This window comes from Falco peregrinus, chromosome 13 (assembly GCF_023634155.1).
Source record: "Falco peregrinus isolate bFalPer1 chromosome 13, bFalPer1.pri, whole genome shotgun sequence".
NCBI lineage: Eukaryota > Metazoa > Chordata > Aves > Falconiformes > Falconidae > Falco > Falco peregrinus.
Window position 1 is genome coordinate 4,858,381 of NC_073733.1, and position 27,756 is coordinate 4,886,136.

The following is a 27,756-nucleotide window of genomic DNA, read 5'->3' on the forward strand; positions in this document are numbered from 1 at the left end:
AACAAGCACCGAGCACATCATGAAGAAAACAAACAATAGGTGAAAATCCCCTAAAACCAGCTTATTATTCCCTTATTCTTCCTGTGCAGGCTCAGAGCCAAAGATACTCCAGCCACAGCTGAGGAGATCAGTGTTAAACGTCGTTAGCACAGGAAAAATCTTCAAACAAACAGTTCTTAAAGGTATAATTTTTCCCCTGATAAAAATTAAAGAGGGGAAACAACAAGCAACCTCTGCTTCTCCCCCCCCCCCCCCCCCCCCTTCATTAGATAATAATATAAGCTGAAAATGAAAATGGACAGTTTCTTCGACCCTATGGGGAAACCCTAGAACACAGGCATACGGCTTCTGTCCCATTTGTCACCCTGCTGCCATGATGGTGGGTGGTATGGCAGCAATGACATCCCACACTGTGACGAAAGCTCATGTCATCTGTCATGGGCATGTGCTCTCCCAGTGCACTCAGTGGTGTGGGCTGGGCAGGCACTTGCCTGAAGTGCCTTTCTGAATATGGAAGAGGAGGATCCTCCATTTCAGTCCTTGCACCTATTAAGGAGTTCCAGTGACATGGTAGTTCAAGACCTGTCAGGCCAAAATGTGCTGCACTTACGGAGCTTTTACATTATTTGCCTCTAGCCGTCTTTGCAAAGGGCGAGGATGATGCTTAGCATCCTTTTAACAAAGATCTCAAAGAGATAAATAAAAAAATTTCTGTCTGGAACCGGCGAAGTGCAGGGAGGTTAACTGAACAATCCAGCCTCTCACAGCAAGGCAACGGGAGAGTCAGGGACAGAATCCGTATCAGCTGATTACAGTCCTGTGATCTCAGCACTAAACTAGTGTCTTCCTGTATTTACAGTCCGCTTCCTAAAGAAGTTTGTCCTGCCAATGTGTACTCCAAAGAGTGACCAAACTGGTCTGGGAGCCCGTGCTGCCAGAGCTTGTGCATTTGTGCAGAGAAGGTTGGTAACAGCCTTTCCAGGGCTTCTTCCAGACGCCAGTGATCTTACTGCCTTGTTTCCTTTGGGGCTCTTCCTGACTTTTAATTTAACCAAACTGATTTGGTTCGTTGTTTCTCAGTAATAAACTGTTTTCCTTAAAAGGGCTAATCAAACTTTGATGAAACTTTTGTGCAATGGTAAGATCAATGAGATATGTTAAAGGTCAGGTGTGCATCAAAACTAGAGTTAAGAGCAAAAACTCCCATTGAGTTCAACAGAACTATGATAGAGTTTTCTGCATGTATCTTTTCCCACTGCTCTAGATCATATTTGAATGTATTTGTGTAACTACCTCACTATCCTGGAAGAGGGAAATGGTAATCTCTCCCATGCTTTACTTAGCTTCTCTTTGTTTGCCAGTATCACCACAAAAGAAACATGTTTTTTTGGCTCACTGCAGTGCCCCCTTACATCGGTGCTCCATTGGGCTACAGAACCATAGCTTCCAGTGAGGTGGGCAGATTAAAGCAATTAAGAGGTGTTTTCTGCCTACATTGTAGACAACTGAAACCTAGAACTCATCAACCAGGCAGTCATCCAGACCCAGAACCTAACAAGATTCAAAAAGGGATTGGAAATGCGTACAAATACAGACCACCAGAAGATCCTCGCAAACTAATACCCAGGACATCTCCATGCTAACCCTTCCTGTACCAGTGCTGCTCAGATCTACTTAACCTGGCACGAAGACTGCAGTGCCCCAGCCTCAGCTCTGCCCAGTCACCCTGTGTTGTACATGCACCCACCGATGGGATGAAAGTGATGTTTTTGATGGCAAGATCTGGGAGATGGGCAAGGAAAAGAGGTTGTCCTGCAGGCACGCAGGAGTTGTCGTGTGTGTGGGAAATGGAAGCTCTCAGCAACGTTCAGCTGACGGTGCAGACCTGAGTCCCCCACTTGAATACTTATGCCCTCAGCAATACTTGCTTTCTTACTCCCAAAAATCTTCAGCAGTGAAGATGCTGCAGTCTCCCTAGGTAGCCTATTCTAGGATATAGTACCACTACTGCTGGAAAGCAGTCTTAAATTTATAATGATAAACTTCTGAAAAACATATTAAACCCCGTGCTCATCTCTGAAAGTGAAAAATGAGCTAAAATTGGGAGAAATGGACTACCCAGCAAGTTCCTACAGTATGGTCTTTACACTGTCCCACCCAGGATGAGTCATATCAGGCTAGAACAGCAGAGTAGGTGACCTTCAGACCTACTCTAATATGGCAGTTCTTACGCTTCCACAAAAAGAAAAAGTTCACACCAATTGCCAGACAGAAGGTCAGTTTTTCCAGTGATCCTCTGTCTTATTATGTAAGATACACTGATTATTGCTCTCTGCTAACCTCTGCATAAATTAGCCATTAAGGACCAGAACAGAAATTATTACTGAAAATTCAATCAGTGTTTAACTGATTTTTAATACATCATCATGTGTAGGTCAAAGAGCATTAACCTGCTTGAACGTATTGGAAAAGATTTCATTAACAAACTCCATACAACCTAACAACAACAGCACAGAAACGGATCAGTGGTCCAGGAGATGGGAGGGATGGGGAAAATTACGTCTGAACTTCTCAACTTCAGCACTCACTAACAGTGTATTTAGGAGGGAACATTTTCCATTATTCCACCTACAAAGGAAGTTTTACCTTCTACATGGTTTCATCTCTACTCTGCTTCAGCTGACACATGTTCCAAAGCTCTTGTTCACTAGGCACTAGTGACACGCAAGGCCAGAGCAGGTGATCCACACCTTTCCCTTTCCTGCAGAAACATACCACTTCGGCAGCATTTGATGTTCACAGTCAAAGGCGGCCTTGTAGAGTGTGCTGCCAGTTAGTATCCAAGGTCTGAAGTTTGGGAAAGAGCTGACACACTGGTCTGTGACTTTGCTTGGGGCACACTTGGACAGCGCAGTATCAGGGAAGGAAATGCCTTACACCGTACAAATATTACAGGATGGCTCCACTCCAAAACCAAATCAATCCCGTAGGGGAAAAACATGTGAACAAATGGGTTCCAAGCAGCTGAAACTGCAAGAGGCTCACAGAAAACCCCACGGGTGGAAGGAGACATGTTAATTCAGCATTTAATCCAGTCCTGTAACGCAGTCCACCGTCTGTCTGAGAATGCTGCATTCGAAGGCAGGATTTTGGAGGTTTTGTGATAGGTTCATTGCAAGGCTATAGCTGTGCCAATCTTAACTTTGCATCAGAGCAAACCCCATCCAGAACTTAGCGCGCTACATATGCTCTCACACTACTACTACCACTGCCTCAAAAATCCTATTTCAACAAGGTTTAGTCAGAGAAAAAAAAAAAAAAAAAAACAGAATATAAAAAAACCTGTAAGGCTGCCTACAACCAGCAGCATCCATAAAAAGGACTCTTTCACATCTCTTCTAGCCTCACTCTCTCCATATAGCTACATATGTATGTATATATATCTGTATCTAACAAGAAGGTATAGAAAAGATGAAGCCATACTCCAAGAGGTGTAGAGTGAAAAGTAACAGACATAAACTGAAACATGGGGAATTCTGATTAGATACTTGTTTTTTCATGAGTATGGTCAAACACTGAAATGGCACCACAGAGGCTGTAGGATCTCCATTTTTTGAGATACTGTCAATTTAACTGAACCAAGTCCTGAGTAACCTGTTGTAAATTGGTCCTGCTTTAAGCAGCAGGTTGGACTAGATAACCTCCACAGGTCACTTCCATCCTAAATTATTCTATGATTTTTCCTGGGTATATTTGGGGCCATACCCTAGGGTCTTAGTAAATATTAATACATGTTTCTAATACTTAAGCTGAGCCCCTGCACTCAAGAGTGGAGGCAGACTGCCAGCGCTCAGCTAAGATGAATAGTAGCACCACCTACAAAATACCCACAACAACCAGCATCCGCACTGGAGAGTTTTACACTCAGAAACTTTCTCCAGTGTACTCTATGCACACTTCATCCATCATGGTCTCAATGTGTTCAGGGAGATACTACACATACCCTGCTGTGCTCAGCAGACCAGGACCCTGTGACTACAGACAACTGGTTCCACGGTGAAACCTTCTAGAACATGATGCACTGGAAGAAAGATTACTGCGGAGAAAAATCAGAAGAAAAAATCCTACAGGATCTCAAAACGCATCTCATTCTATCGGAAGGGCTAAAGCTTCAACTAGGAGGACAATTTTAAAGCACTTGCTTAATCTTAGAGAGCACTGTGAGAGACTGGGAGTACTTACATATACTGGAATAGTTACAATCTGATAATTTAAAGTGGTATCTATTGATGCCCAAAGGTATTTTTGGGCCCATACTTTCTTCACTGTCTGTTTTCATGTACTTGTTTTGCCAACTACTGACAATCTGTTTAGAAATATCAGGGAACATGAAGTCTGGAGGTGTATCAGTGTGCAAGTGTCCACTTGAAAACCTCTGTGAAAATAACCTTCAGGAATGGCAATCAGCCAGAGATGCAGTTTGAAGCCAGCTAAGATACAAGTAAATATTCATGGCAGCTAAGGATTTTGGATTTAATGCCATTCTGCTAATGCAGATAAATATTCAGATTTCCTTGGCTGCTGTAGACTAAACCCAGTTTAAAAAAGAAATCCATACAATACTATTCAAATAACATCGCCACTGGTAGAGGTTTTGGGGGAGGTGGAAAGGCTTGTTACCCTAATTTTCAAAGACCAAAGTTAAATTTCTGTAATTCAAATGTCTACATCAGAAAGCAGATGCATAAATATGCACACTTCCCAGGGGACTCTGGATCACTGCTGCCTCAGGGCAAAGGGATAGGTCTACCTGTACCATACTGTTCAGCACTATGCTGTGCTTTTACCTACGGGACTGTATTTCATTAGCAGGTAAAGCACCTCTCACTTATTTTGACATCTTTGCAATGAACAATATAACTCAAAGTTAAGATTTTACCACTGTTACTCCTACCCACTGTGCAGCCTTCTCTGTGTTAAGGCAAATGTTTATGTGGTATAAACCCCAGGCTCACAGTTGAGTGTAACCAACTCTGAAGTGATGATTACCTTCACGAGACTCAGTTTACACAGAAGGTATACAGCTGAGTTAGACTTAACCATGCTACTGCAGCTGTTAACCGTGTTACAGCAGCAGATCTACATAATCACCTAACTAGGTTAAAGCAGGGCTCTCCTCTCCAGCTGACCAAGAAGCAATAGTTAGGCCCTGTCTCTACCACAAATTCTAGTCACATCAGAAAGAAAGAAAATTATTTCCATTTCCTTGCATGTTCACAAGTTAAAGGACAACTGTGCTCTATAGCTCCAACCACACCATCAGACTCTCACACACCAGATGGATGTTGGCCAAGGCTGTAACTTTGGGACCACTGATAAGTCACTTCACTCTCTCAGATGTAAGTCAGAAGCCTAATTCACAGGCTCCAGAACATGAACTTTTAAACTATTTTTCAACACACCTTCAGACTTCATGGAATGAGCTGGATGACAGATGGAATAGTTGTTTTTTCTTTTTTGACAAAACACGTCTCTCAGTCTGCATTATCTTACTGCTGCTTATTTCTTCTGTGCCATACTTTCATTTCTGTAAGTCTATCTATATAGACTGAACAACTTGCACTTTCATGTGACTGTAGTTTCTGTAAAAGGTTAGGAAAGGAGGACAAGCAGCTCCTAAACAACTCTAGCTGTCGCACTTGTGCCTGGCCCAAATGGGGCAAGAGAAAAGGAATGGGAAGAGGAAGTGCAGCCACAGGGCCATGATGGGCCAGGGTCTTTTCCACAGTCTTTCAGTGGCTTTAAGCAAATCATTTCCCTTATATGTTGCTATACATCTAAGTAGTATGAAATTGAGCAGGCTTCTGGCAAGACTTCCAAAGTACAAGGCTCATCTACCAGTACACAAGTTTGAGGTATCAAAGAGCTCTGGAATTCAAGGTGTTCATCTCTCTTAGACATCAAACATAAAATTAAAAAAGCAAATGAAGCTAAATATAAACAGAATCAGCACATGTATTACCCCTAGCTAAGAAGCTACCTTCAACATAAGAGCTATTGGAATAGCCCTACCCATTCAGCTCATCAGCCTCCCTAATTTTAAAATGTATACTGGGGACCACAGCAGTCAATACATTTATTCTCTCAGTTAAGATATACTTATCCTAAGCTGCGTTTTTGTACAATCATGACTATTCTCACTCAAATGAGAATTACTTGAAGACATACAGACCACAGTTTTTGCCCTGCAAAAAAACTATTTACAAGTGGGGGTACCATAGTGTGTTAGAGCAGCTACTTCTTTTAAAAAAAGTGAAAAAGATGGTATGTGTTCATACCATACCATCTGTATGTGTTCTAGCAGCCAGGAAGTCATCCCTGGCGGGATCTCTGACACTGTCAGTGACTGCAACATTTTTTTTACATGATCACAGTGCTCACTATCTGTCGGATAGAGTGTGCCCAGAGTTTGCCAAAAGAGAAAACCTAAAAGCTGCACTGAAGTGACAGGAACAAGGGCAAAGGGGAGCTTTGCACCTGACCCAAGGGGAGGGGGACCAATTTAACCTTCCATTTTGTTTCAGCAGAAGTTCACAGTGCTCATCTCCATTCCTAAATATTCTGTTCACTATTACCAATTTTTTAAACTGCTCAGCCAGCTTGATGGTGTTCCCTTAAACTAGGGCATCAGATCTAACCCAGCAATGGTTTGACAGGCGGATGGATTACGTCACTGGCAACACGAAGAGTTTTAGGTTGTGAATGGTTTCAAAGGGAGCCCATTCCAATTTTTCTCTTCCTGTGAGTCTGGAAGTGACTCATGCAAAGACAGTCAAGACCATCCCACCAAGCCTTCAGATTAAAAATAACAACAAGGCAAAAGTTGGAAAATGTTTAATGTGTGAAAAACAACTGATTTAAGACACTGGAAGGGGAAATTGCTTCAGGTACATCTAGCATGGGAATGAACTTAGCTTGGCCCAGAGGACAGGCAGCCTGGTTCCGCAGTGGCTCACCACGAAGAGCCTGCAGCCCCCTTGGCCTCGCACGCTCCCTGCCTGCACCCTGCCAGGCTCCCTGTGCCTTCCAGCCCCGCACAGCCAGCAGCGTGGCATCCTGGCCATCCCCCCCAGCAGCCAGGCCCAACCAGCACCACCAGGCACATGCAGGAACGTTTTCCCATACAGACAATACTCTGCGGAGCCTCACGCTAACCAGATCCCCCAGAATGGGATGAGAGGGTTTGGGGTGGTTTAAAGGCACAGATTTGGAAGCTATCAGGGAGAACTGGGGAACTGACAAATAGCTCAGGGTCTCTCCCCTGTCCACCCCAGCCTGCAGCCCCACACGGACCCCCTGGCTGGGCTTTGTTGCTGCGGCTGGCTGGCTGGCAGGCTGGGGAAGCAGGTTGCAAGGAGCCTGCCTTGCCCTTTCCACCCAGGACAGAGCTGTGCCTGGGCACGCAAGGTAAAAAAGCAAAGGACAGACCTTCTCTCTGGCCTCTTCCACGCTGGGGAGGGTGCGCTGGTCCTGCCGGCTGCGGCCGCGGCTGCCGGCGGGATGCTGGCGGGCCGGCCGCGGTGCCTTACCAGCTCCACATTGATCTGCCTGCCGGGAGCCTCTTCCCTTTTTCCTCCCCCTCCTCCCTCCACCCCCTCTTTTCAGGGGGGACAAAAAAGGGGTGGGTGGGGGGGGACCTTTCTATTATTATTATTCTAATATATTCTGGGGGCTTGTGGTTCCTGCAACCAGGCGGAAGTGAAACCCGTTTTGGCCCCCCTCCTCCTTCCGCGCTGCTGCGGGGCTGGATGCAGGCTGGCGGCGGCCGGGGGGCTGGGGCCGGCGCGGGGTACGCGGCTCCCGCAACGCGGCAGCTCCCGGGCCCCGGCTGCCCGCAGCCCCCGGGCGGCAGCGACATCCCGGGCTGCCCCGCTCCCGGGTCCCCGGGCGGGATGGGGAGGCGGTGCCGTTCCCGAAAGCAGGGGTTGCTTTGAAGGCAAAAAAAATAAAGGGGGGGGGGATTATTTTCTTCAGCCCCCCGAGAGGGAGATGTGCCTGCGCTGGGCTGGCGGAGCCTGGGGCCGGCGGCGAGGGGCCTGCGCAGGGCGCGCAGAGCGGGGCCGGTCACCGGGCGCGGCGGAGGGGCACTGCGGGAGCGGGGGGGCTCAGCGGGGCGGCTCAGCGGGGCGGCTCAGCGGGGCACTGCGGGAGCGGGGGGGCTCAGCGGGGCACTGCGGGAGTGGGGGGGCTCAGCGGGCCCGCAGGGCTGCGGGGAGCCCGGCCGGCCGCGCACAGCCCGCTGATGCACGGGCTGGCAGAGCGGCAGCGGTTGCTTCAGTGACAGGGATTGCGGCTGGCAGCACCGCAGGAAGCGCGGTCAGGCGCCGTTAAATCCAGCAGGATCCGCCAGCTCCTTAGTGACATCCCGTGGTGCGGGGGCACCATTGCTGGCGGGCGGCGGAGCTCGGGCCCCCCTCGGGCCAGGGACGCGCGGTGCCCCCGTCCGGGCGGGAGCAGCCCGGGGCAGCGATCGCCGTCGGTGCTTCTGGTTTACATGGCTGTGCTGCCGCGGAGCTGCTGCGTTTCTGCGGGGTAGCTGGCTCTCGGGCAGCGCGGGGGCCTGCGCTCTATAAATGCGTAGCACCTTCCACAGTGCCTTACAGAACAGGAGGGCTCATACCTAGATACTGCAGCTGGCCCCATGCCTGGGCTGAGGAGCAGAGTGAGTGAGACACCAAATGAACATCCAGCTAACTAAGGCAAATGTTAATTTCCTGATTCAGCGTGTGTCGTCATGTTGAAACAGATTTGCAGAACATCTGCCCCAGCCAAGAAGCACAGGAGTAGAGGTGAGGCAGTGAAACCCTGTCCCTCCCTCAGCCTTAGCTCCTCTAGAGAATCCCCCCTCCCCACCTCCGCGGCACACAGCACACTGGGGCTCTCCAATGGCCTGTGGCAGAAAAAACAAGAGAAAAGCAGTGAAAGAGCTGCTGAGCACGTGGGCCAGAAGACCACAACCTATCCACGGGCAGGAGGAAAGCGTGAAGTCAGCACGTAACAGGCATAGCTGGGCCAGCTGGATTCCAGCTTACAGGGGTGCCACTAGTAATGACGATTTGATGGCATCAACCTAAAAATGTCTCCACAGCCCCTGGCAAGCTCAGTAAGGTCCATGCCACCGTATTTACAATGCTCACATTGCCCAGATGTGAGAAATGAAGGCTAGCCTGAGCAGGCCTGAACACACAGCAACTGCAGCTCCCAATAATTGTTCGGAGGCATGTGGGTGCTGTTGGTAAATGGGTTGGAAAAGACTCCTCTGAATTCTACTACAGAAGTAACCCATATCAGATTATGCAAATGTTCACAAGAGATGACTGGGACACTCTTTACTGAGGTCTCTGTTGTGCCCAGAAGCCACCTGCTCACAGCATCATGGTGGAACTTAACCCCTGTAAAATTCTAGTACTGCCCCATCCTTCTTGTCAGAAGCGAAATGGTCAATGATGCTGACATCTGTTTGATCCAGTGGCACATTTAGGACCTGCTGTTCCAGACCTTGCAGATTCATCTCTGTGTTCAGTTTTGTGTTAAACGTTTCCTTCACATCCCAACAGCAACCAAGTCGCTTAGTCAGCTGGCTGCATACGTCCTACAGCCTCAGGGTGCCGGCAGCCTCCGAGTTGCTAGTGGATGGCTGAACAGCCCGTGTCAGCAGAAATGCCCTCTTCCAGGTGGGACTGGCCAGAAGATTGCACCTCATCCTAAGGAGTTCATGCTTGGACACACTGATGCATGAATTTGTGTCTCGCAGCTTAATTACTGCAGCTCCCTATGCTTTGAAATAAACCACAGCTGGTGTAAAATACAGCAGATGTCTGCTTAGCAATGGAGAGCAGCCTGGTGCTTTGCTCACCCTGGTTTCTTACTAAGTACAGACTTTGGTTCTTCCTTTCTGATGTCCAAAGCCCTTCCAAAATCTTCCACAGCCAGCTCCTGCTGGAGCACTGGCAGCCATTGGCAAAGGGGTAAGGTAAGACTGGGAGTTTCATCTTTCCCAGGCAGTATTTCTGCACTACGGAACTTATTTTGCCCCACAGAGATGCAAATAACCCAGATCTCAACGCATTCAGAAATAAATTCAAACTCTCCTCAGCTTCATTTCTTCGCACAGAAACATGCAGAGAATGCTAGTACCCAGCCCAACAAATCCAAGTCCTATAAACTAATCAAGCTATTCCTCTTATGGGCTAGATAGAAAGCACGGCAGAGAAGGAAACAGCTTTTTTCTATTTTAAAATACTTGGGAGGCACACAAGTCCCACAGAGATGGGAGCCATCTACGTACATATAGACGTAGCGAGATAAATGAATCCATCTGTTGTAATCTAGCAGTTTCATAAAACCAATGAAAAAAATTGACAGTTTCATGAAACCACTAAAGCACTATTGATACTTTCAAATTTTTAAAATTCTCCTTCAATGTGTATGAATGTAGGAAATCAACCATCCCCTTTGGATTCCTGAAATGAATAGAAACGGAACAAGACTGTGCATGATGCTGATGCAAACAAATGCACAATGTAATTAAAACAAATTGCCATTAACAATCTAACACAGATTATTACAAATCCCTCCTCACACCCCAAAACACATTTCTGATTTCCATGATATGTCAGCACACACATCCACCACTACCCTTCTTCTGTCTCAGGGATCTCAAAGCATCTCACAGATGGTGCTTAAATGAAGCCTTACAACACTCCCATTCTATTTCTCCACAGGGGAAACTGAGAAGCACAGAGATTTGCTTATCGACTAACAGCAAGTACTAAAACGTCCAGAAAGATGTAGGTGTCCTACCTGCACATACGCCTTGCTCTTACTACTAGAGAGCACTTCTAGACTACTAGAGAGTGCTTCTAGTACAAGTCTGCTTGTAATTAGAGAAGGTTGTTCTTTTAAAGACTGCACTGAGCAATCCACTGACAGCTTTACAGGCAGAGAAGGGCGAAGGAATTGTTTTGCTGCCTCCCAATGAACGATGCCTTTTCTCAGGTCTGTGTCTGAAGAGCTACGTGGCAGCTATGGAACAACACGCATTAATAGACTATGAATACACACCGGGTATTGTTGGTTTCAAATGTTCATATTTTGGTACAGCCAGATGACAGGTATGGGAAACAGCCAAAGGTTCCCATACATCAGGGAATCCTACAAAACATATAGGAATAGAGTCATTGCATAAGTACCCAGTGTATCAGCCATCATCCCACCTTCCAGCCACCATTGTTACCTTCCAGCAAAGCAGCCTAGTGTGGGAAGTGGGAAACCAAATGTGCATTAGCCAGCAAGCTGTACTAGGCCAGTGGAATACCCCTGAAAGTGTCTCCCATTAGATGTGCAAGCAGGTTCAGCTTCCTCCCTTCCCTCTCCTCTTCAATGCATGCGCACACTCCATCTCACTGTGGTTTACGGTACAGTCCTGCTATGATCTTTCTGGGTAAATCTCTATGCCCAGAGTGCAAGCAGAGGGCATGAGTCTGAGGAACAGGCAGAACAGGTGATTTGACAAGCTATGTCCTGAAAAATTTCCTCAGTTTAAAGTACAGAGATATCCACAAACCTCAGGGAGCTACCAAAATACACACTATCCATGAAAAAGGCACCAGCTGTACTACTGACCGTGTTCAGTTACTCTCCTGGGAGAGAAGTGAACCTACACAACAATCAGTCCCGCAGCCTGTAACACAAAGTCCTGACTAGGTATTATTGTACATATAGAGCATTACATACTGAATTCAAGGCTACCCAGCAGCTATGGGCATCAGGTATGATACAATGAAAGAGGGAGCTGGCAACAGCTGGTTGCTTCTGGATATCGCATCTGGGTTACTATGTTAATGTGCTCCTCTGTTTTCCTTTTTTTTGTTTGACTTTTTCTTCTAGAACTTGGTAACTGATGTCTCATTGTTATTATCAGTATTTTATTATTAATATACTGTCAGCATGTATAAAAATTACATATTTCTCCCCATAAATGCTACAATATGAAAAAACAATCTGCTGTTAATAAAACAGAGACAAATTCCCAAAGGAAATGAATGCTCTTAAAACCCACGAACTTGAAGTAAGAAAACAGTCTGCTGCATTTGAAGTAATAACAAGAGAAAAATTACGAAGACTGTTTCTTCTCAAAACTTGGCAATTTTTATATCATGCTACTGATATTTCTTTTGAAAAATGGTACTTTTATTCACTGCCACTTCTTTTACTTCAGCCAATGCTGTAGCCAAACATCTGCTTGTTAATTCAGCAGAGTAGATTGATGGTTAGTAATTCATGAGTTTCCAAAGAAGATCTCCACAGACATTTCCAAAGGAAGAGCTGGTCTAAAGCTTTGTAAGGATACACTTAGGAGGGGAGAAGACCATGAAAAAACAGAAGGGTCCAGACAAAGCATCCATGTGAACATTCACACAGGTTGGGCTCTTCTAAAAAGCCTCAGTGAAGGATTTGGGGACAAGTTTTCAGCTGAAGCCATTCCAAAGCTCAGAGTGCTAGCTGCACACTGAACATGCCACTGTGACTGTAAAAAGCTGTGTGCTGTGGCCATGAGGCTAAAAGCAATAGTGAGGTAGCAGATAGTTCACTGCTCAAGGGATCCATTCCTTTCCCTTCTATCTTTAGAGAGCGGCAGAGGAAAAACAATCATGATTAGTACAGTTACACATTCTGAGCCTGTTCCTGCTAACATCCATCTCTACACTGGAAAAATTCTTAAGAGGCAACCCAGCCTCACCAAATATATCCCAACAAATGGAATCCTGTATATCCAGGATTTAAGAGACAAATCCCCAAAGAGCCTACTGTCCAAGCAGACACAATCCAGACAATTGCTAGCAAGTCTCCTGTGTCCTTGGCTTACACTATCTCTACAGGCTGTGCCAGGGTAACGGAGAAGGGTCAGACTTTGGGACCCTCCAGGAGCAGGTACAAAAAAGGCATCATTACGTAGCCAGACTCCGGCAGCATTCCCACTGAATGCCTTTCCGTTCATATTGTTGACAATCAATTATTACACAGCAGGGTTGAGACAAAAAATACTACTGGCAAAAACCAGTGCATTGACAGAATAATTATTTTTAAAAGATCTAAAAGAAGCCACACAAATGCATGTGTAAATAGTCTTACTATCCTCACAAGGCAATTAGATTTGTTAGGCTGAGGAGTAGAAAACAACTCCTTATTTTTTAAAATGATAATAAATTTCTTGCAGGCAAACTACAACAGCCCTGGAAACTGAATCCTCAAACTAGCCATAGACCATGGCAGCACAGAGAAAAAGGAGCAGGTTTCTCCAGAGCAGTGCCTGAAACCCAGGAGTGCCTTCTCCCAAAGGCAGTGAGGAAGCCTGGGTGCCAAGACAAGGAAAAATTGTGTGGTTGTGTGGTTTTGTCTGCCTGTGACACACCTGCACAAATGCACTCCAACTTGTTTTCAGCTGCAATGGGAACTGAAGGTGTTCAATTATTTTCGTACAGTATGGGAGTGTGAGACTGTGAGTTCAGCAGCAATGGCACAAAAGTGAGGAATGCACTGGGGTACAAATGATATCAAGATCAAGGTCTGAAACTTTCAGCGTGTTCTGAAAATAAACCACTTCTGACTACTGCTGGCTTGCTTTTTTCAGACTCCAATAGTTATTGTGCAATGGCAGGACATAACTCAATGCTTTGCATGCTCTGTGCTGCTGTTAATTGCCAGCAACAAAGACATTCACCACAACGTACACAGGAAGATCAACAAATAATTGTGCAACTGTTTCCTAAGCAATACTTCCTTACCGCCACTAGGGGGCAATGTTTCCTACAGTTCCACTAATAAGACTGCGCGCTCTGCAAGTTCGATTTTAATTAGCAATGGTTAATGCCTCCTTTTAGTTATTGAAGTGTTTTATAAGCTATATTATGTGTGTTTAATAAGTTACTTCTTCATGACGCAGTGAATTGCAGGCCCATTTATTGTACTTTCACCAACACCAGCAGGCTACACTAATAAATCAAACAAACATATTAGTGAAGGTAATTCTTCCTATGAACTTACAAGCCTAAGTGGATAGCTAGTCTAAAATCACTGGTTTACAGTCAGGTTTCAACCAAAAGGCATAAACGACTTTGCAAAACACATCACTTTTTGTATATTCATTTTTTCAAAATATATCATTTGTATCTGTGAAAACCTCATAAACTGTCCTCATCTGTGTTGGCAATAAAATATTGGTAAATCTGCAGCCTGATGGCCTTTGATAGGTACTGATTCTGTTTCCATTTACACCAGAGACACTTCTGCCATGGACTTCACTCAGAGTGAGGACAACATCTGCTATATTCAGAGGCAAAACTTCACTAGCGGTCCCATTTCTTCAGGCATATTTTGTGTTCTGGAAAATAATTTAATCCACTTGAAAGACTCCACTAAGTAACCTTCTCTCAGTCTGTGTTTCTGAAAAATATTCTGAAAGACCCACTCTCACCAGAAAGTAATTTGTATACTGTAAGGCTGTGGCTTATTTACAAACAGTAAAGCTTTTATAGGACGATATAGCAGAGCTACCTGGTTATCCTCACTTTCACACTCACACAACTAAGAATTGTCCATGAGGTAGTTGTTACAGTGATAATATATGACTGTATCAAGCCCAGCGCGGTATGATTTCAAGACCATATTCCAACATCTTGTTTGATGTCTCAAACATTCAAAGACATTCAAATTTGTTGGCTACAAGATCAGTAGCTGTACAATCAAGCTGATACTGTATCTGCACAAGCAAAATCCAACCTCCATGATGTTTCTTCAGCGAGAGAAAGCACAAGGCACGTCATATTCAATTAATAAAGAACAATTTAAAGTTAAAAAAAAAAAGTCTTGTGAACAGAAGGCTGTCCAGATTCAGTACTCTGCTGAATAGTACATCTAACCTTATCTACACAGATAATCCAGTGCAATTAGCCCCCACTGGTGCTAGCAAGAGACAGTGGCACAGCCAAGCAACAGACATTTTTACTACCCACCATCTAACCCTGCCCTGTAATTAACTGCAGAGCCCCGCAGATTTCTGCCTGATTAGCTGTTTCAACTAATGAGAGGCTCCAGACTCCGCTAACGCGAAGCCTGAATTACCTGCCATTCATGGACTAGTCTTTGTGACTGCACAGAGCAAATCACAGGTGCAGAACTGTGCTGCAGAAGGGACAAAAAGAGGAAAAGGGGGCCTGCACACAAACTGTGTACAGCTCCTCCGACTTCAGTCACACATATTGAATGTTTTGGATGGTTACGCACATGGGAGCAAAACCTGGCGGTTCCTGTATGGTCATTACCCAAGATATAAAATGTTTGACTTTTAATTAAGATCTACAATATCAATGTCACAAAATGAGTCTGAAATTACAAGAGCAGGAGCTGATCTGATTGTAAAAAGCTCAGCTATTCAATTGAAGGCCAATGCTTGGTCATAACCAGAGAAAAGTTGAGGTCAGGAGTCCAAGTTCAGGAGTGGAGAGAATAAAAAGCTGAAGGAAACATTATATCCTCCAATAATCCTTGCAGGAGATATGATTTCAGCATGAAAGGATGCAGTCCAGCTTTAAAGTTTCCAAGCAAAAATCATTCTACTATAACTCCACTGTGAGATAAAAGCAGACATGTGATCTAGTAATACGGGCCTCTTTCACTGGTGTTTTTATTGGTGCTGCCCTCCATATTAAAGAAAACAAACACTCTGCTTTTAATATTAAAGATAACTCCAACAGGTCTGCTGTAGAGAACCTTTCTGTGTTAATCCATTCCTTGTAATACAGTTAGCCTTGTGTAAATCTGGAAGGTGGCCTGTAAAAGGAAAAGCAAACAGAAGATTGGCTCTTTTTAAAACTTTTATCCAGCTTTTGGTAGGTTTTGTTTGGGTGGTGTTTTTTTTTTTTTAATATCAGCTTCTTCTTTCTCTTTTGAAGAGTCACGGCAGAAGAATAAGTAAGACTGTGACTGCATATGAGGTTCTTCCATTTCTTAACTGAGGAAGAGGGAGGCTGAATCCTCCTGTGACGTGAAATACCTGAAGGAGTGCATAAATACATGAAAGTGCATGTTTATTGAGTAGAAATATCCCTCAGTTGATAGTACACCACGCCAACTCAGGAGACAGGGTCTATTGTAGTTCTACTCTGAGCCTGATGGGCACCTCCACACAAAGCATTTCCTCTTACCGTGTCTCAGTTTCTCCGTTTCTGAAAAAAACCATAACCTGAAGTGCACTCAAGTTTTAATGCTCCTTCAGGTAAAACAGTGCAGTATAATAGCAGTGCCAGCCGTGAAATCTCCAGACAGCTAAGGTAAGACACTCTCCCTTGCCAGCACAGCCCCTGTCATCAGATGGGGCAGGTACATTTTAGCAACGCAAGATGTAACGCAAGATGTAAGATGAGCTGCTAGAACTCCTGCTCTCTTCTCCCTCTTCATAATGTGGCTGGATTCAAACGGAAAGGATTTTTTAAGGATGCTACAATGGTAATAATTTTGCTCTCACTCTACCACCAGACTGTAATTTTCTTGTACTTAAATCATGCAATCAGATATTGTTAAACATTCCTTAAACCAGTTCTGTCGGCTAGTCAAAGAATGCGGCACAGAAGAACCAAAAAGCAATCAATTGCTGGCATTAATAAATTCAAATAAACTGAAGCAAAATTTTCCTGCCTGCTTTCACTAGTCATGAATTTGGCCTGCAAAATGTCTCATGATCAATCACTGCTATAATATTTGTATTTCTAATGCACAGAAGAGGGTGGCGGAGCTCTTTGGCGATAGAATCAGTAGGGAATTCTCCCCTCACAAAGGAAGACAAACACACTGACTGGTAGTTACTGAATGTTATAGAATAACAAACAGAAACCCAGGAAGTCTTGTGAACAATAACAGGTGCCAGCGTCAACAGAAAAATAAGGTGTATTTGCTGAGATAGAAGTATCTTCCTTCCTCTCGTTGGTACACATTTGTCAGCTGCTTATAGCAAGGGACATCATCTACATCATTTCACACTGATGAGTATTTGGATGAGCTGGAGTGCAGGACAGGGTGCTGTTGACCTGATTGTTTCTAGGACCAAAATGGGTCACATGTAACTTTGTAGCATTACTAACATTTGGATTCCTGTTTTCCACAGTGGAATCCTCATGTACTCCTGAGGAAAGAGTTTTACACTATGTATTTGCCCATCATGACAACAATCTGGGGAGAAGGCAAACAAAAAATGAAAACATTGAAGAAACCATCTCCTCTTCAATTTAGAGTACCACAGCTGCTGCCTCAACCCATATCCTCCTACAGGAGGGAGACATTGGCCTTGATAATTAGCCAGACATCAAAACCTTCCTAGGGAATTCCTCCTCCTGAGAGGCACACGCAGATCAGAAGAGGACAGGCTGTCTAAACACAGCGAGCCTCCTCTCCCTTGCTGGGTTATTTTCTTTCTCCCTAGGGGAGCTCCAGCCAGGGGAAACTCCAGCTTTAACAGAAGGTGGTTTGGTTTCCTCCCTGTTTTTATAGCAAGAACAAGCCACAAAGGCACCCTTGCAATAATTTCCAGTTCTTCAAAGTCAAGTTCTCTGCAGTACCTGAAGCATTTGAAACTTCAGTTCTGCTTTCATGGTAGTTTTATCTAGCTACTGTATTTCTAACATACCCGGAACACTGGTACCCTGATCTGAAGTGTACTGATGTCAAATAGCAGAAGACATTTCATAACTCTTGATTCATTCCAAAGAAATGTCAAGAACCTCACTCACAAATGAAATATCGTGTGTGTTCCACAAGTTAGAGATGCAACATCTAGAGGTTCCTAGAGACTCAGTATGGGCTTTCCAGCTCTAGGAGAGACAGGGACCCAGAGGAACAAAGGTCTCACCTCCTAGGAATTGGGCTCCAGACAGCTGAACTCCTGTCCACTGCAGTTCAGATGCCATGCTTGGAGGTACTTATAGGGAAATTGTATCAGCATTAAAAACATCAAAATTGGATTATACTTGGACACATGCTGGCAAAGTATTTGCGATGGATTCAGAATAGCTGGAGATTGGCCACAACCACATAATATTCCTAAAGTTGGATAAAATTTAACAGCAGTAAATTAGGAAACTTTGCCAACTCCGAAGCACTACCTCAGACTTGGGCCAAAACAATGCACTGGCACTCAAATGCTCTAGAAGGACTTTTTCCCTTCTGCCAAAAGTTGTTGATCAGATAAGAAGAGCTGGACTGTGGACCACAGAGATTAGGGATGCTGTTGCTGGAGAAGGCTGGGCTTTGGAAAAGAGCCTTTGCAGCAAAAACGAAGAAAGTTACAATCAAAAACTAAAACACTTGCAGAGGTGTGAGTAGAGGACAAAGGAGCAGGGCTGCTGGGGCATCTGCTAGTCTCAGCCAAAGAGCACTCTGGACAGTGGATGCTGCTCAGAATCCGCTTCTGCTGAGCTCTCCTCAGCCACCACTCTGTATTCCTCACTGACAAAACTACAGAGGAAAATGGAAAACTAAATTGTACGTTAAAACATTCCCTCCAGAGAGATATTTGGAGCACGATGCAGGGCAGGGGGTCAGAGGAGAAGACAGAAAGAACAAAAGAGTATTAAAGGGGAGAGACAAGCCGTTGGCACCCATGTCTTTTGTCAGATCTCAGCCCTAGTGCCTATTGAGCTAAGCTGAGAAATGTGTATTTATTTTACAGACCTCTGTGAGGCTGCTTATACGTGACAGTGCTCCCTGCAAGCAATTCTGTGCTGCCCTGCCTGGCCCGCTGGAACCCCACACAAGTACACAACTATGCAACCACTCCGGAGCAGAAGCACAGCTTTGCAAGAACCCTTCCCTCTACTTCAGGATTATTCGATGTGATATTTAAAAGGTTCTCCCCATCTCTTAGAAGTGAAGGGGGGAGGATCTGTCTGATTGTATCCGTGACCCTGGCAACTCTTCACAAGCAAAGACAGCTGAGTCACTAATATTTAGAAAAATAACATAATTGACTGTATTCAGCCCTGGGGAGGACTCCTGCTGGGTATTCACAGTTAAACATTAGCAACTCGGTCATTTCTGGCAGCCTTTGTGAAGGGTTGCCAGGGCTGTAGATTCAATTAGATGACCTCCGACAAACCGATTTCCACTGCAAATATCTTTTAAAAAATACATTAAATCCCCAATAAATACAGTGAAATTGGAGGAGACAGCCCTTCCTACCTCATTGAATGTCCCAAATCACCCTACAGCCCCAGCTAGATGTCTTGCCTGGATGTTATGCATGCACGGACTCTATTATCACCACTGCCTAATGTGATTTAGCACTGTCTGCAGATTGCACTCTTTAAATCTGAGAATGTGACAGTGTCGCAGTTGGATGCAGATTAGGATACAAAATGATGTTGAAAAGGTAAAACCATTCGCATGTATCTTTCTTCTCCTTTTCACTGGCCAGGGGTGACTATTCTTTTACCACTACTTTTTTATCCTCTAACAGCTTTTTTTTTTTTCCCCATTACTAGCCATTGAATTATTTTGATGTAAGAGGTACTAAGATGAATTGCTACATTCAGTGTTTTGTACTACCCATTTACAATAGACTGCAGCAGTGCATTACACTGCCTTGGAATATTTACTTTCTTCTTAGTGATTACACTAAAAGTGATTAATGTACCACTAAGGCAACTAGAAATGAGAATTTAAAATTCTGTTTTATGCACAAGGTTTTATGAGAAGCCCTACAATAAAAAAATCAATGTGGACACTACTTGTTAACACTATCATAATGAAATCAGCTAACACCTTAATTACATATTGTAATTGCTTCTCATAATGTATAAAGACATTTCTAATTCAGCTTTTAAACATCCCAATTGTACAAGTTCCTGTCTCCTCAGACTACAGGATTTCATTTCAGTCCACATGTTCTGCCCTGGTAAATTGGTTCTTAGCTTAACTTTTTTGTTTGGTTTTTTTTTTTATTATTATTATTATCCTAAATAATTCTGAACAGCTACCAAAGCCTCACCTTTTTTGCACACATGAACGTTTGAGGAAATATAAAGCAACAGAGCAGTGCTGAATTCTCAAGATGTCCCTCCAGAGAGAAGCTTAACAAAACAATGTTTTAAAATAATATATCCCATTGTTCGGGTTACAATAAGATACAAACTCAATAGCAAAAAATTGTAACAGGGTAAGAACTATTATGAAATGATTATCCAGAGAGCCATCAACTAGCAATTTCTCAAATGCCATTGTAATTATTCTTTGTACGTGGTGCAAAATAATATAGTAAGACTACTTACAGAGAGGAAACTTTTCTTTACATATAGTGTAAATATAGTGTAAACTGGTATATGGAACAGAGACACTGCATGGAGTTTAGTCTGATTTTTTTTTCTCAATGTTCCCTGCTGAGCAGTGCCACAATTAATCAAGCTTTCTAGGTTTTAGTTAATTGCTGGACCCCAATAAATTGGTTTGTACTGGCATTGGTCCAGGTCTGATAATTTCACAGCCTTGGAAACTGCTGCATGTTCACACAAGAACCTTGCAAGCAGGGAGCTGGGATAAAAAGAATAAAAGAAACTCTTGTTCTGTGACGTTCCATTAATACTTAAAAAGCCAGCCCACTAGCAACAGTGTCTTCACTGTTTGTTTTTCTCCATGTGTTCTATACTGATGTTTTTAATGATGAAAGGAAATCTCCTCCCTTTCCTTATTAATTTTTTTTGTTTTCTGTAGATAGTTATTCTCAAAGAGCCATTTCCAATTTCACCAGTATCCTCTTGGAAATTTCCACTGTTCCCATCTTCTGCTGAAAATTCATTGTGGCTTCTTGACACAGCTCGGCTGTTTTTTCCCCTCTCTCTACGATTTTGTTTGTGTGAAGGGATCACCATCTTCTGGTGAAGAAAAGTTCAAGACTGGCTTTATGAATTAGACGAGAGAGACAAGTGGTCCCGCAGTCTGGCCTAACTCGGTGCTGGTGAGTGCCCCTCATGGTCAGGCAGATGCTGCGAGACGGAGCACAGCGTGGCTTCTCGTGTGTGCAGTCCGAACCAAGCAGGCTGGCATCACAGCTGAGTGCGAGTCAATGCACTGGGGTCTGCTGTGAGTAAATACCCAACGCTGCCATCAAGGTGAAAGACAGGTCCACAGCCATCGGTTCATTTTACAACTGGGCTCAGTTACACGAAGGACTTTGCATCCTCAGCTCTTGGTGGTAGCAATAGGATTTGCAAGCGCTCAGCCCCTGGCAGGCTCTGGCTCCATGCTGGCACACATTTGACTTTGTTCTCCCTAGAGAAGGCTCATTTGGCAAGTTCAGTTTTACTAATGGGTTTCAAAAGCACTCTCACACCAGCAAGTTTCTAAGCAAAAGGATTACATAATACCCGAGGTGTTCGGTAACCTCGTTGTTATTGTCTTTGGCTTACTAAGGCGAGATTAGCAGCACTAATCATGGTTTTATAAAAGTATATTTGAATTGCAATTGGAGCCTCATTCAGTCTGCCTTGATTCCTTCTGTCACGCCTCGGAAGACAGGACTGACTGGGTTTATCCAGTGGATCTCAACTGTAAAGAAATGTCTCAGCAAGTGGATCCTTATCATGGCATGACCGATCTGTAAGATTTGTTGCTGGTTTTCTCATGCATAGCTATATCCTCAGCAAGTGCAAATCACAGTGATTCTTTTAAACTCCTGCAAATTTCTACCAAGTGTGACTCTAGTCAACAATTTCCATGGCAGGGAAGAATGTCTGTTGGTTTTATATGAACTATACCACCTTCTGCTCTTTTCAAGAATGTGTGGTACTGAAAAAAACAATTAAGCTGAAGCTCCTCCCAGAACTCTGAAAGAATCGCTTATAAGGATGGCTTGGTGCTGCTTTTCACTTGCTGAAAATAGTCACCAAGATGCTGTTGCATGCTATATTGTATTACCCTTTGGTAAAAGCAGTAATTGTATGTTCTGCAGGCTTCCCACCCACAAAATGCTGTCCATACAAGAGTTATAGATGAGGGTCTGGACTGAAGATTTGGACTTGATATCTCAAGAAAAAAAATGCCCCTTTCATTTTCCTCAAATACGTGGCATCAACTAGGGATTTAGAGCTTTATTGATGTTATGCCTCCAACACTCATTACATTTCAATATAAAATTAAATAATGCAAAAGAAATTCATTACTACTATTAGTAATAGAGAAAGAAAAAAAGCCAAATCTGGAAGGGTTAAATAATTTGGTTGTGTTTTTTGTTTTGTTTTTTTTTTTAAAGGGTAAATTAGATGGATTAACATAGAAAGAGGATAAATTAGAAATCAGTGGTTTCTGTCAAAGATTACAATACACCACTGACAGTAAGATATACCTGGTCAAGAATTTCTGAATTGGAAATTAAATTATCTGGATAAGAAGGTACAAGGAAAGACAGGACAGACAGGAAAACTTTCTGGGAATGTCACAAAGATCAGCCCTTTCAAAATTTCATTTTAGTTTGTGTAGATTCCTCGGGCTTTTTTGAAAGTTTGAGTAAGAATTGCTTCTAAATATCTTGATGATGACACTTCACTACTATTTCACTCTCAGTAAACCACTGAGTACTGATGTTTTGATACACCACAGTGAGGTTCATGCAGCTCATGAATATAGAAAAAATCCTGTATTCCTACAAACAGTTTTGCAGGCTTCCTTTGACATTACAGGTATGAGAGAGGATTATAGGATCATAATTACAGCTGCACACACACTGTGGTGGTGATAGGTATCTTATAAATATTGGGATGGGATGGGATGGGATGAGATTAGATCAGATTTGATTCGATTCAATTTGATTGGATTAGAAACAGCTGCAGATGAGCACTTCAAAATCAATGCAAAATTCAGGTGGGCCTCAACTCTGAGTGCATGCATATCTATTCTATACCCACACATTGGTATTCTCGACACCCCACCTAACAAAGTGTCACTTGCACTAGTACAGAATAAAAAATTGTGTGGTTCGCTTGTCTTGCATTTTCATGTTTCTGCTGGCAGCTCTCATGATTCTCTTCTCACTTGTGTATTTGGAATTGAAATTTAATGACATATATCTTTTTTTGACAGAACAATGAAAGATTTTCAGCTACTCTTCAGTCTCAGCTAAATATGTGTGCATCAAGGTAATGAGGAAATGGGCTGTAATTTGACATTTTATGTAATGGTGGTTTTGTTTAGCAAACTGTATTGAAATCTCAGATTTGCTACATCCATCTGTCTCACTGCTAAATAAGAAAATTAATTTCTAGTGCTAGAGACTGAAACCCCACCGCGGATGAAGTCAGTGCTACAGAATGAACAGGAGGGTGGAGAATGCTCATGACCATCCTATGCCATAATCACAAAATCATGCACATCTGAAGCCCTTTTTGTTTAACAGTATATGTGGAGACTGCTTGATGAACATCCAGATTGTACTCCCAGTATGATAGTTGGAGGGCTGATCCAAACCACAAAAAGTAATTTAGAGATTTTTATAAAATCCTGGGAATAATTTTTAGCATCTTAAGATATATTTTCCAAAGGGCTCCACTGAATTTACAGGAATGCAAAACCAAAGGAATTCATTAGTTTAAGGACTTCCTTTCATACTTTTTCAGAAGTGAAAATTTGACCATAGCTAATATATTTTTTCTTGAAAGCAAAGAAAAATGAAAGACAGGGAGGTAAGTGGAAGTTGTGTCATATGTCTAACATCTCTCAGAGCTCAGTGTCTGTTCCAATTAAGAAAACTCCACATGGTGTATAAAGATGTTAGAATTGGCACGAATCTTTTATCCTGGGTTTTTTTTTCCCTCACAAGAACTGAGAAATAATAGCAGGATACCTACATACTGGCTCAGTCACTGTGAGGCACAGCACAAGGAGATGGACTTCTCCAGACAGTGTCACAGTTTATTTGCTGTTTAACTTCTGTTATCTTTAATGAGAAATTACATAGCTAAATCTCTGTGCTCTTAAAAACTTAGGGCATCCTTGAATCTCTAATGCCTACTATCAGGAGCAGTTCTTTCCTCTCCAGACACAAGGATGCAGAGCATATTCAAGCAGCGAGTTCTGCTTGGCAGCATAAAGGTAACTACTACATATCTGATGCTTCTCTGGAGCTCTGTCTGTCACATGTGCAGCAGCCATGAACTTCACAAACTGCAGTAAGAGCCCGGTGCTGAGCAAGAGCACAGAGCAAGGTGTTTGCTAAGTCATATCAGTGCTGTGGTCCAAGGGGAGTACGACAGACTCCCTAACATGGGGGTGTATTGACTGCAAGACAAGGCAAAGCATGATGGGCTGTGGCAAGACACAAAGAGTAGCAGCTTTTAATTGTACTTACTCCTCAGTGATACTTAGGCAGAGCTGGGAGAAGAGGAAGCTCGGGTATGGGTGCAGCACTACCAGGATCCGCGGGCACTGGCAAACCCTGCAAGCTCAGCAAGGGTCGCTCACCATGAGGCCACCTGTGAAGGTGTCATTCATGCGCAATGCCCAGCATGTGTCACATTATCCTTTGACCTAACAACCATTAACACTTGCTATGACACTATGCCATGTGAAGATGCACGACAAGATACAGGCACCCCTTGGACATAACCAAGAAAATGGCGGACCCTGATGATTTTAAACTGTGTCATTGCTCAAAAGCCCTCAGGGACATCCCAGCAACTGATGAACAGCACAGCCTGAGCAGCAGGGCCAGGACTAGCAGTAAGACTAGGGCACCCTGCCCTTGAAAGTCTGGGTTTCCACCAATTGCCCATTCAGTGAGTCCCAAGCCTTCAGCCGAGAGAAATGCTCTTTCAGCTAGATCTCTACAAACTAAATCTGCCAGAGTGGGAAAAGGGCTCTATTTATTGTATCTACATGTTCAGCAAAGGTCTTACACCTGAATTAGTATCTCCAGACACTGTCAGACACCATCATCTTCTGAAACAGTCTTAGAGAATGCAGTAGAAAGTGCTGGCATCTATAGCAACTTTCCCAAGGCACTCTGCAGGCCAAATAAGGAATTTCTTTTCAAAGAATCTCTCTGCAAAAGAATTCAGGTCACAGAGTCTATAGAAACTATTTCATTTCTTGTTACTACTACACTGACTATGAGTAAAGAGTACTGCTTACTGCAGCACTGCTTACTGCAACGATTACTGCTGTCTTTACACACACTGGGCTTTGTATCAGCACAGAGAAGAGATACATGTGATGAATGCTCTCTAGAGGACGTTTGACAGAGGTGGGTAGCTATGTTGGGTAAGTTGTTCCATAGGGTATCTACAGAGTAAAACTGAGCTCTGCCCAGGCCCAAAGTTGCACCTACTAAAGTCACGCAGATGCTGTAAAACCAAACTATCAAGCCTGCCTACAAGCACCTGTGGATTCCTACTCGAAAAGATTTGCAAACACTTTTCTGTTCTGGACTGAATTACAAATTGTGTATTTGGTTTGGAGTAACACTGAGGGAAACAGATACTCACATTCCCCGGGATGACTAAAGTCTTCTGAAAATATATGTTCAATTTGGCCACTGTTATCCATAAAGGGAATACAGCTTCTAATCAATGACATGAACAACAGAACAAAAACCTCGGAGATTAGAGACCCAGCAGAGAAAACCCAGCCTTCATCCAACTGTAGTAATGCAGGAATTTAGAAAATCAAAACATTCCACTGGGATTTGGACAGCCCATGCAATGTCCTTTTCCCATAAAGAAATGTCATTTTAATAATGTTACTAAGGACATTTTAATATCTTGTTAATTCTTCTGAAATCTGATGCCATGTCAATTTAGCTCTAACACTGTAGGGAATGGATTGATTTTTGATTTGGAAGAAAAACCACCACATGCGGAGTCACCAGCACAACTTCAGCCTCCTGTAAAGGACAGCAGGACAAAACTGCAGAACTTCACTTGTAGTTGCTGCACTAAATTCAAGAAACATCCCTGATGATGCAATCTAGTTTAAATTTAGAGCTATCAAGCTATGTATATATACAATCTGCCACATCTTGCTGGACTGTTCCAGCACAAAACTCTTTTCCTTTCACAGTGCAATCTTCATTTCATTTGACTTAATTTACCTTCAGTGTTACACCCTTCACTTTTCTACATTTCCTTGTGGTGTCTGAGCTCAGTTTCTGAGACAAGATCAGTTGCACTGGTGAAGTGGTACTAGGGTAAGATTTACAACTACTTCCACATCCCACGGGCTCCCAGATAGCCAAAGGCAGCTCCTAGGAAAGTCCCTCCACCCTGTGTCGATGCCGGTGGGAAGCCTCTGACTGGCTTTGGGTCTAGCTCTTTGCAGAATGCAACAGGGTCAGTTCAGTCGCAGATGTGACAGTATATGTTATTCATATACAGTTTACCTCACAGGCTGAGCTTGCACAACCTAACCCAGTACAACACGTAAAGGAACAAAATGACTACGGCCTCACAATTTAGAAGCGCATGTGTACACGCTTAACTCTTCTCTCCATGAGTGTGGATATACCTCTGCAGGACCAGAGGTTGCACAGCTCAGATTCTCTGCCTTCAAGTGCAAATTACTATCGTATTTCTGATACAGAGTTACCATTTGTTTTTCCATCTGCCCATCCCTATTTCATACAGTGGCTCTTCCAAAACTATCCACCTGCAGCAGTAGCCACCATATTTGGGACTAAGAGATTTAAGTCATGATTTTTCCTCAGGAACATGGATTACTGCCCGTGCATAGCAAGGAAAAGAGCAGCAGAGTGACACAGAAGTGGGCATGGAGCAGTGTTTCCAAAACACTTAGCTCCAGAATGCAGTTCCTTACTCTTTTCCTTTTTTAATGTTGAGAGTTATAATGTCGCATTTTACTAACACACAGCCCTGGTTACCCATGAAGACACACTACAAAACCCTTTGTAAATCAGCTATTCTCCTCTCATGCTAGTATAAGGTTTCACCATACACTAGATCATATTTTGTCCAGCAAAGTTACAATGGAAGAAATGAAAGTTCTGCTCAGTTTTCAGGCTTCTGAAAATACTTACCAAACCTGGGAGGTGTATGACCTCCTGGCAGTGCTCCCCAAACACCATGCTCCCCAACTAGGGGAAAGAGGTTGCAATTTGTTTCTCCACACGATGTCTTTTCATACCTCACCCTTTTTCTCAGATCATTTGTCAAGGGTTCACTGATCTCTTCTTATTAGTTACAGAGGCTACAACAGGACAGAAGAAGAACGTTTGACCAAGCATATAATGTCATGAGTCATGGGTTTAATTTAGTTCCACCAGAATCTCAACGTGACCTTGAAACCTTCTAACACAATAGATCAGACAAGAGGGTATCAGCAGAAGGTGTCTGACAAATCCCAGCGGACGCGAACTCCACCGGGTCCGCTCCGGAGGGCACCCCGCCCGTGAAGAGCCCACCGAGGGGCCGGGTGGCTGTGCTGCCCTCTCTCCGAGCACGCCGCCCGCGGGCTCGGCTCCCGCCCCGGGCTGCGCTCCCCCAGCCGCAGCGCTGCCTGCAGGCACCGCGGCGAGGCCCCGCCCGGCCGGCTGCGGCTCCGGCCGGCCCGCAGGTGGTCAGCGGGGCCAGGCGGGCCGAGCCCCCCGCGCTGCGGCGCGCCCCTGTGCCCCGGCCCCCCCCGGCCCCCCACCGCGGAGTCAACTCC

The 27,756-nt window shown here is 44.0% G+C and overlaps 1 protein-coding gene across 1 annotated transcript in view; it reads right to left on the reverse strand.

Annotated features, from left to right (window-relative positions):
- PAK3 (p21 (RAC1) activated kinase 3) overlaps nucleotides 1-27,756 on the reverse strand; it is a 198,896-nt gene that overhangs the window by 133,714 nt on the left and 37,426 nt on the right. The window lies entirely within an intron of this gene.